Genomic DNA, 11,943 nt, shown 5'->3' with positions numbered 1-11,943 from the left:
CTCTTTCCTGCCCTTAGGTCTAGATGCATTAACACATAATCAAGGGGAAATAATTAGAGGTATTCTCATACTACAGCAGACTCACTTGCTTCACTATTCAAAAGCATCCTCAAAGAATAGATTGCATTTTTCAGTAAATTGCAACATATCCCAAAGGTCTCTATATTTCCTGTTGGGCTATTATGAAAACAGCATCCAACACTACTGGACCTTCCCTTCTTAAATTCTCTACCTATCATCCATTGTTCAGGAAATAATCAGTAAGATGTTTCAAGCTTTGAGGTGGAAAGACAAATCTATGCTGTCAAGAAAGAACAAGAGTCCTGTAGAACAATTACCAAGCAAAACACACTATCTTGATGGTATGTGGAGTGGGTAGAAGCTAGCTCTGTTTATAAAATGCCAGTCTGAGATCCATGAAAGACTCCCCTATATAAGCAAACAAACATCTGCAATCTTCAGCAGAGCAGTACAAGCTTCCTATCTGCAGAAAAAAAAAATAAAAAGAAAAAAGTTATGGAAAACTGAAATACAATTTTAATCCCAGGGAAGGAAAACTGCAATATTTCAGCCAGCAAAAGGGGCAAAACGTCCATGGTGATTGCTGCTATTTATTGCTTCCATAAGGTCTGCAGTTAATGGAGACCCTAGCAAAGGACGCAAAGCTCAGCAATGGCACAGTAATGACACTATGCCACAGAGCTGCATGTGATCAGCAAGCAGGAGGTGTGGCAAAGGTCTCTCTGAATTAGACTGAGCTAATTAAATACAGCTCCATGCTTGACAGGATCTACAGATGCCTCAATCCACTTTGTCCTGTTGCACCCAAGGATGATGTCACATCTAAGCAGACCAGCATGCACGTTACCCTTGCCTGCTGCCAAAAGCTACCAGCCTGAGTAAGATCAGCACAAATGTTATGCTTGACCTGACTGAGAAGTGTCAAGGAAACTGAGCCTGTGGATAAAACCAGAGCCGATTCAGGACCACAGTGTCCAATCCCCAAAGCAAAAGGCTCAAACTGGGATGATATATCTGCTCCCATGAGACAAAAGGTGCTAACCTCCTGGACTTTAAAAGGAGAGTTGCTGAAATTCAGAGAGATCTTGGCAGTCCCTCATTCTTCACCATGATCATCACAAGACGTTGCCTTTCATGTTGAGGGAAGATTTTTTGCTTCAGTTGAGTTTTTCAGCTTATATGTAGGAGAAAAGTACTCTCCCTTCCCTTATGCTACCCGTATACTTATAAACATGTGGTGTGAGAAATCACAGAATTTCTTCTCATGAGAGAAGAATTATCAGGATATAGATATACATATAAAAGAAGATAATAAAATAATGAGAAAATTATAATTCAGAAATAAATAAAACATAACTCTTGGATTATCACAGTTCCCAATGATATTCCCATGCAAGTTTAAAAGAAGCACATCTCGTACCAAACAACTCAGAGAGTAACACCTTTGAGTCTCAGAAATATCTTATAAAACCTCAATCCAATTTGGTTTCTTGATGAATCCTATCTGCCCAACACACACTCACCTCATTCTCCCACTTCTGAGTTTGCTCAGAGCAAGGTCTGCAACCACATGCACATCCTTGTAATGACAACTCAAAATGGGAACAGGGAAGAAAGTGTCCATCCTGAAGGAATTACTTCCTACTTGGCATTTTCCCACTCATGCTGCCTCATGCCTGTTGGCTCATGGAGGATGTTCTGTATGTCTGAATTCTGGAGATTGATCTATACCCTCCTTTTTCTGCACCAAATTCTGAAGTCTTCATTTTTGTAACCCGTGGGAGGTTTGCCCAAGTAAAATGTGAGTAAGGATTTCAAGAGATGGACCTCTGAGTCACATACTCCCTGAAAAAGCCACCAAAAATGGCAAAAAAACCCTTTCCAATGTACATGATCATGTAACTGGGAGCTGTGTTACGAGGACAACTCAGTTCTACTAGTACAGGGGGACTCAGTGGTGTCAGCTGACAATAAAAATAGGGCTGGTGAATACACCATCTGTGGCAGTACCTCTGCAGGGTGTCATTGCCTGGATAGCAGTGTGTTTGACACTTTTATTTGCCCAAAAAGCATCAAAACTGAGTTGGCTGGAGAGTCCTAAACAATCACAACCGTGTAAACTCCTCTGAAGGTATTTCTTGATTTCATTCAGATAATCTTGTTTACATTATCCCTTTTCAATAGCTTTTTTTTCTTGGCTCTCTGATTTGCACTGGCATATACTCATGCTCCCTTTCCTATTCATCAATAGTAAGGGCACACTGTGGGTGTGCTAGATGCCAAGGAGTCTTTCATTTCCTTGGTTACAGCAAACAGTTACTAATCCACAGCAAATAAAAGTGAAAAGTAATGTAGACACTGAGTTAAGGGTTAGGATGTTTGAACTCCTTTCCTGATAATTTATTCTGTTATCTCTGTTCAGCTGCTATCCTCCTCTATGCTTTATTTTTCTCAATAACTGAAGAGTTAAATTATGTTTCCCAGTACACAGTACTGAGACTCAAAACCTAATGTTGAATACAAGGGCTTAATTGTACTCTGATGCTGACATATCGGGATCTAGGAAAATGACAGAACAATAGGAAATGTTAAATGTGTCAGCATCCATGTAGTTAATTCAACTGCAAGCCACATTTGTGCTGGTGTGCCTCACAAGCACAGAGCAGAAGACATAGCAGCTAGTGTACATAGTGAGACCAGAAATTCCACTGAGGGCTCTGCAATGATGGTGATGCATGACAGGGAACAGTCTCCAGAACCCACTGGAGCAACTATCCCTAGTACATCCGACCTTCAGACCAAACTCCCAAGGGAGAATGCAGCTCTGCATATCCTGGACTGCAGAGGTGCCTGGGACCTCATGGCATGACTGGGGCTAAATGGGCTTTTTGCCCACAGGTGTATGCTGCTGAAGGGCCTGCCTCACCAAGTGATGGAGCTGTGGGAGGTCAGCAGACTGCACAGCATCAGAAATGATGAGAAAGAAATCAACTGGATTTTCTCCAAGAATCTGCAGGTACAACAGCCTAAATCCCCAGCTCTGCTGATGAAGGGCCAGCCATCTGGAAAGCAGCTTTGCAGAAAAACACTTGGGAGTCCTGGTGGACACCAAGTTGAGCATCTATCTGAAATACACCTTTGTGGCAAAGAACTGCAAACAGCCTTCAGGCAAAGTGTTGCTGACAGGTTGATGGAGGCTTTCCTTCCCCTCTACTCAGCACTGGTGAGACACTTCTGGACTGCTGGGCCTATTCTTGGTCTCACCAGGGCAAAAGATACATGGGCATACTGGAGCCAGTTCAGAGAAGGGGCACAAAGATGATTAAGGGGCTGGAGCCACTCTGCTATGAGGAAAGACTGAGATAGCTGGGACTGTTCAGCCTCAAGAAAGTTCAGGGGACATCTTATCAATGTATACAAGTACCTGATGAGGGGCAATAAAGAAGATGGAGTCAAAGTCTTCTAAGTTGTATCCAGTGACAGAACAAGATGAAATAGGCACAAACTGAAATACAGTAAGTTTCACTCAAACACAAGAAAATAAGTTTTTTACCATGAGGGCAGTTGAACACGAGAATGGGTTTCCAAGAGAAGTCAGGGAATCTCCACTCTGGAATATATTCAAGTCTTGACTGAACACAGTCCAGGCCAACCTGTCCCAGCTGACTGCTTTGAGCAGGCAGGTGGACTAAATGATCTCCCAAGGTGTCTTCCAAGTTCAGCTATTCTGTGGTGTAAATGGGTTGCACATTTTTGTGCTACTTATCTAAAGGTCATTCCTGATCTCAGTGCCGAGGCAAAACAGCTTCTGTCCCTACGCTGTCTGCAACATTACCTCTCTTGCAACTTTGAACATAATGGAGACAAGTAACCAGTGAGTTCTACAATAATGAACTCTATTCATAAGAAAATTAATTTCTAGTGAAGATCATTCTGTCAAACTGTCTCTTATTATAGCAAATTCCTCTCTCCAGAACACATGCTAATGATTTCCCTCATCCATCACACTTTGTAGTCCTGGCTAAGGTACCAGGCATTGCTGAGAACAGTCAACATTCATGGATCAATATTCCTTACTTGAAGCAGGGTCAGATTGCACTGGTTGATAATTATGGGAAACACATTGCTGGAAATCAATCCTTTGTTAAAATGACTAAGAATGATTGCAACTGAACGATGATTAGGGAAGCAGGGTCCTAGACTCCCTCTTTCAAGATTATTTCCCACTTAACTGAAATTACAAAATTTTTACCTTTCTAAAATTTTCCCAGTTTAGGTGAATTATGTCAGCAAATGAAGTCATCATATCACTTTTTCCTATGGTTATTGTAGGAATAAAAATGTAAAGATGGGGTCTGGGGCAGGGAGGACAAGGAAAGGGGACTTGTGCTCATCACTCGAAGGAGGGAAATGGAGAGCAGTGATGAAATAGGCTTCGTTATGACACAGAAACTAAGGAAGAGTAGGCAGTTCAGTCTCTCTGGCTTGTTCCAACTTTCCATCTTTCCCAGCTTAATGGTTCAGTGCATATGGTTTATTGCAGCAATGCACCTTGACTGAACAAGCAAATTTTTTCTGGTGGAAGGTGAAGACTAAAGATCATCTGGAATAGTGCATTTAATTGTCTTTCCAGCAAGTGTTGAATATAATATGACTATGAATACAGTCTAACCAATTTAAACTTTTAAAGAAAATCTCCATCTCCAGAGATATAGATGCATGTCTATCATCATGTAAAGAGCCATGGAAATCAGAGATGGGACAAGTAAGTTCAGAAAACAGACTGAATCTAATATAATAAGGAAATACTTCCCTCAAGCATCATACCTTCCATTTGACCACAGGTCATACTGAAGAATATGGTAGGACACTGCAATGAAAAATGATAGAGGAGAGCCACAGGGAAAACCTGCAAACAGAAAGACACACTCTGATTCTGTGATAGAGCTTGTAGGACTACCTGTGCATTGCTTTACTGCTCCCCATACATGAGGCCCAGATAACAAAGTAAGTTTTGTTGCTACGTGAGGAACTGGGTACATTATTGCTGCAGTGACATACAAGCCCAAAATATTTAGAGTGTTTCATCTCAAATACAGAAAGCTTGCATCTCTGTGTCAAATAGAACCAAAATAATCCCTCTGTCAAACTGTTCATAACCTGACAGCCACTGCTGTTTTGTTGAAGCATGAAAGAAATCTAACTTTCTTGATAAAGTGTCTATTGTTAAGAAGCCTTTCAGTTTCTAGGATTTTACTACCCTTAAAATCCTGTAAAAGTGTGAGTTGCTCCTTTACCAGTATGAGTCAGAAAGCAGCTGGAAACTGCTTCCCACATGATGCAATATACTGAAATAATACAAACATCTCCAGGTTCAGATACACTCACACAGTGCAGCTGCTTATCAAAATACAAGCAAATGATTAATCAAGGCAGAAAGAACAGGGAGAAAATACAACAGGTCCCTTCTCATTTCAGGTGCCCAATTCACTGTTTTCCAGCATCTCCAAACCACCGTGCTTGAACTGGTTCCTTGTAAGAAGTTGCTATTTCTGAAAAAAATTGCTGGCATGGGGAGAATATTTTTTGATGACAGGGCTGATTTTACCAAGCTGTCCTCCAACCTATTTGTACAGAAATGAGCTGAATGGGAAGTGTGACAGAGCAAACATGGAGGAAAAAATGCAAAGAGGACTTCTCAACTCTAGTTATACCTCAATTGCAGGTATGCTGTAACTGGAATCAGTTAAAGTCTTCAGCATTTAACCCTTGTTAAAATAATCAGTAAATATATAACTGGTTCCACCAGTTCAATAACATTAGGTCATCTGAATTAGGGCCAGATGAGATTCCACATCTGAGTCTCCAGATCATATATAATTTTAAAGTTTTTCCTTCCTATCATGCACAAGGAAGGTGAAATTTAACTATGGGTTTGAAGTGGGTAGTTTAAACTGGTCACAAATTAATACAACATGAAAGAATTATATAAGACTTGTTATTTTTTCCCGTGAGGTTTTTTTAACCCTCTCATAATAGTATTTATTTAAAATTATGCTACTTCAAGAATTGATTTATTTCAGGATATTCATGATTCCTGATATTAGGAATCCTGGAATGATGAGGTATGTATCTGTCCTTTCATAGTCTTGCTTTTGTGAGGTTTTCATGGAAATTTCCATGACTGGAAATGGGGAGAAAGGCAGGAGACTGGAGATTACTGCCAGTGGCATGACTGCATGCCCAGAGCTTCAGCCTTGCCATCATGTCCCACCCTGTCTGCTGAAAACTGCAGTCCAACACATTTCACTAAGGAGAGAGCACATCATTGGTACATAGTCTTTAAATGTTTTACAGGGTATAATTTCACAGATGGATCCAGGGATGTTTTAACAGAACTACTTTATTTTTTTAGGAGGACAGATTGGAATAAAAAAAAGACCAAAACAAAAAATGAAATATATATAGCAATGACTAACTGTCTACAAATAGTTGAAACATCTGACTGTTAAAGATGAAAAAGAATTGTTTAACACATTGCAGAAGTATATAAATCATCAGAATTTACTGTGTATAAAACAGCTGAAGATGAAAAGGAAAAATGAAGTTGTTGTGCACAGGCAATTAAATTCACTGCATTATCACAGACAACTGGTATTTATCCTTTGGAAATTCTCTTAATATTTTTCTATGTGTGTTCTCTGTCCTTACAAAGACAGCAAAGACTTTCACTCCTCATTGTTTTTCTGTCGTGTCAACACATTTGAAAGCAGTTTGGGCTGAAATTGTTTCTTTCTATGCATTCACATAGTATGTGCAAATTATAAACCAAATTGCTTTGGGGGCCTCTCAGCACTACTCTAATTAAATAATTATACTAGTACAAAAAGTGTCTTATAAATGTTAAATGTCATATTCTACCTAGTCTAATCATATTATGTACCTACTGCTATAATACATAATAAATTACTGTTTTCAAAGGATAATGTAACCCAAATATCAGCAGTTTCATTAAAGGCAAAGGCTACAATTCCCAAGAATTTTAGTGGTTTAGGAACTGCAGACATTTTTCCAAAAGCAAACAGGTCACCTATAGACTTCTGGTATCACTGAGAACCTCTGGGAATCTCACTTTTGGGGAACTAAGTAATTTATGAAATTTTTATTAAGGTATGAAAGACAGTTAAGGACTTCTGAAATTTTGATCCCAGAAGTCTTGCTTGCAAAATAGTTCCCCAGGAAAGCAGTGGGAGCCACATTGCTAAAAAGGATATTTAAATGGTCTTGACAAAGCACTCAAAACTTGTCTGAAGGAAAATCCCGGAGTAATGAACACAGACCCCATGATAGGAAAAGGATAGACCACTACAAGCTAATAGGCCTTGTTTTGATCTCTCTTTTCAGTAAGTCTTTTGGAGAGCATTATTTTTTTCCTAATGGCAAAACTAATAGAAGAAACCTTTCTTCAATATAGCCTTACACTCGCTCTATTAATACACTGGAGAGCAAAGCTCTTTTATTAATATACTCCACACTCTCACACGCATATCAAATAATATGTCAAAAGATAAGAAAGGAAAGCAAAGAACTTGTGTGACATTTGTTGACATTTCCAACACGGAGGAAACAAACAAGTTACACCATTGCTGAATGTTAAAAAGGCCATGGAGAGTGAGCTCCCCCTCATCAATATGGCCCTCAGGGCATTTTTAACTCAGTCTGATATTGTGTACCCTAGCAGGAGGTATTCCTGCAACATGGGAAGACAGGGATGGCTCCTCTCAGCTCCCTGAAGACCTCAATAAAAAGGTCACCAAACTTTTATTTTAATTTACATTTTTAGAAGATCAAGGTCACTTTTAAAAGAGAATAATCAAGACGCTCACCCCGCATCTTAACAAATCATCAGCTCCAAACAGAAATCAAAATGCAAGCATTTTCATTTTTATTCAAAATTTTAAAAGAGATAGAAAGTTCTATATTTTTCTTCTTTCCTTTTCTGAAATCATCTTAAGATCCCTTTAGAGTCTGCAACTGAGAAACATCAAAAAATTTAATGTGGCCTGAGGGTGGCTCACTACAAAGCCATGTGCTAATAATACCTTACATTTATAGCTCTTTTCATCCAGAAGAACTGGATCCCCAGGCAGTGCAGATACTATGTATGCAGGAAGAATAACTTTGAGCCCCCCTTACTGACATGTGGCTTTTCCTGTGAGGGCTCAACACCCAGTCCCCCAATGACCCATGTGTTTAGAGCTGGAGATGCACCCTGTGTTATGGAAACTGTATGGAGATTTGTGTAGAGCAAAAAGCAAACAGGTGAGCTAGAATTTGCTAGAATTCCCTAGAAAATAGGAGCTGTGAGCCCCATCCTTGCAGAAGGTGTTTGGCTCATTGTTGCAATGGGTGCCCTGGAGCTATTTGGAGGTTCTGGCTAAGCCCAAGTACTCACAGGGGTTCCACCTGCCATCCTCACAGCACCATCCCCCTGCAAGGTTTCTCACAGGAGCAGAACTCTCTCACTAGGCTTGATCAATGGTCTCAAAACTATAGTACAAGCCACATAATTCAGATGGAAAAGCAAAATTGTTATTTCAAAGATGAACCTCATGCTTCCATTATCTTAGCTTTTACAGAGCACCAGCTCATCAGGCAGGAAAATTTGATATGAGGAAATCTAATAATAAGCTGCCAGGATTACTTTGAATTAATTTTTATAATTTGCTAATTTTTGAATTTATATTAACTTAATGCTTGGTATTTTATAGCTAAATATCTGTTTCACTGTACACATTTTAAAATGGTGAGGGAAAAGGTGATCCAGCAATTTATCTCAGGTAGAAGAAAAACACGTTTTCTCTATGCATAGGAATCTGCCCGTATATCTATGTCCAAATACTGAACTATTCCTCAGAGATGTGCATCAGCATGACCAAATTAAAAGTCAACAGAGCAGTGCTGATTTACATCTAATGTGTCTATTTCTAGAGCTTTACTACAACAGTAATAAAATAATGATTAACAACGATCACAGCTCACATTATTCAGTGGCACTAATCATGGAATATCTCAAAGCATTTGTAAGCTATTTGCACAGGGAATTGTACCCACAGTTATGTACACACACAGAAGAATCACATCAGTTATTTAGACTTTCTGTGTATATCTCATAGGTCCAGGATCAAATGCTGATTTAATCCTGTCAGCTCTATCACCTACACTTTCATGTTATGTCTGTTCAAGTATTTATCCATCATAACAATCCCTATATTTAAGATCATAGAAGCATGCTCTTTTTCACACTTTCTGCAAATAATATTGCTACCACTGGTAGCAATGTTTCAATTCTTTTTATTTCAATTCTTCCTCATCACTGTACTGTTGCTCATCCAAATATTGAAATTGCTCATTTTTAGGCTTAATAAACACTTTATACAGCCTATAGCTTTATATTTTGGTTATTGAATAAAGCAGAATTTAAACTGCAGAAAAAAAATTTTCAATCATTCTTTCCTGTCATCTTTGCAAGTAAGCTGGAATGTTGGCACTCAATCTATAGCTCTAGTGTCATTTACATTTTTAATAAAGTAGCTTATTTGCTGAACTATACCCTTCCCCTTGCATTTGTTCTATAGATTCTGTCTAGTTTTATGAATCCTGTGTGTGCCAGATTTCACAGATGCTCATTCCTTTTCTTTCTATTCTTTTCTGTGTATATGCATAACCCGGAATTACCAGTCCATTTCCTTAACAGATACAGATACCTTCCCCCTAACTATGCACCACAAAATTCAGTCCAAATTTCAGCTGTATGGTAAGTACAAGGCAACTTTCACCTAATGAAGGCAATCGACTTACAGCTGAGTGATGTGGAGAAAATAGGGCAGGACTGTCACTCACCATTAATGCTATTTACCACGGTCTCTATCACTGTGCAGCAGAATACCTCATAGAGCCTCTCAGGTGGGGCTGCCTAAGTCTGTAACTCTCTCTGAGCACTTGATGACAAAATGCACCCAAGAGAAAAGTTGCTGTCAGGTTTGGTTTCTACAGTTACTTCGATAAGTTCTATTTGATATGGGCTTTCACATCCATAAGCCACCAAGCATAAAAGTACATAATCTTGGATATGACTTTAGAGCTTTTAAAAGAAAGGAAGACAAGGTAAATACAGAGGTGTGAGATGTAACAGAGTCCTCTTGAGCCTGCAGTCACTGCAAGAGCTTTCCTGGATTATTTCAGGGTCTGGCAGCAGTCTCTGGCATGGACAGTGCCATGTTTCTAGTAGTAGTGATGGGGACAAGGGGACAGAAAAACACCCTGTCCTCTCCTCAGACAAGATGGATATTGTCATCACTTATTGGTGTGCTGGGACAAATACTGCTCCACAGCATTGCTGAGTTTGACAGAAGAGCAGATACCAGTCCCACAGCAATGTCTCACAGTATCTGCCATCTCTCTGTAGCTTGAAATAGTGTGGTCAGAAGGACTAGGGCAGTGACCGTCCCTCTGCATCTGGCACTGCTGAGGCCACACCTCATACTTGTCTAGTTTTGGGCCCTTCAGTACAAGAAAGACATTGAGGTGCTGCAGCATGGTTAAGTCACCATCCCTGGAGATATTTAAAACAGTTGTAGATGTGTCACTTAGGGACATGGTTTGGTGGTGGGCTCAGCAGTGCTGGGTTAAGAGTTGGACTCAATGATCTACGAGATCTTTTCCAACCTTAGTGATTCTATGATTCCATATGCCACCGGTATTTATTCTAGCTGGCTGATGTATCATGACTTCACAAAAATGAATATTTGTGTTTTGGTTTCAGATTATTGAACATCAGGCCTTTTTTATTATTATTAGTTCTTTACTTGATGAGTTCTCACCTTTTTAAATGATTGGTCACCCCTGTACCTGCAGTTTTAAATAGCAAATAACGGTTTCAGGGGAAAAAACATGATGCTTCCAATAAAAATAATGGTTTGTTTATTAGTTTACAGTAGTTCAGTGAAAGTTCAAAATGGTCTTCCATTACATTTTATTCCAAATCCAACTTTCTGTGTGGTTTTGTTTCTACGTTTGGTCTGTTTTTCTTCCCACCCATCCTATTCTTCAAGTACAGATAACGGGGAGAATCTCTATTGCAGCAGCAGACCAGAATTCATGTTCAGAACTAAAAAAAAAATCTATGATCCTTTCCCCAGGTCATTTATTCAAAGGAATTGCATATCTAGAAAAAAAAAACCAATTTGTTTTATTTTTATCATTGGTGAAGCATCAGTTGGTTTTAATCTACATAACTCCATTTAAACCTTGAGGCTATTCTTAGGAAGTCAGGTTGAGTGTATTGTAAGTCTAAGGTAACTCTTAAGTGGTCAGTGGAATGAGATGGGCTTTTCATCATACCTCAAAAGTGAATTATTGTCTGGAAGTGTTTGTCTCCATCCTTTGGCAACAGATGTAGGCTCAAGTGACTACCATGCTCTCAACTGCCAGAAGTAAGACAGGATGAATCCAGACCTGTCTGTTTTGTCCTAGTAAAGGGAAGTAAAAGGTAAACATTTCCTCATTATACTTTTAAAAAAATTTATTCTTAAAGCAACAACACTAATATTATCCTTCTAACTGCCTTACCTTCCATCTTAAGAAGTTGCATGTTTATATGCCAATTTTAATTGCAGAGGTTGAAATTAATTTTAATTTGATAGATATACACACTATTGCCCACAGCTTTACTAGAAGTGGCTTTCTGCTTCAGAGAGCTTTGTGAACAGAGACAAGCTGCAGGACAGTCTTCTGATATAAAAATGGTCTTTGTAGAACTTCCTCATGTAGCTCCCTGAATATAACTGCCTGACCTTGAGAAAAAAAGCAGGAGGTGTGTATATTTGACAAGTATTAACAGAGAAGAGCTGGGCAGTGAAT

Source organism: Acanthisitta chloris, unplaced genomic scaffold (genome assembly GCF_000695815.1).
Source record: "Acanthisitta chloris isolate BGI_N310 unplaced genomic scaffold, ASM69581v1 scaffold8013, whole genome shotgun sequence".
NCBI lineage: Eukaryota > Metazoa > Chordata > Aves > Passeriformes > Acanthisittidae > Acanthisitta > Acanthisitta chloris.
This window is presented reverse-complemented; position numbering follows the sequence as displayed.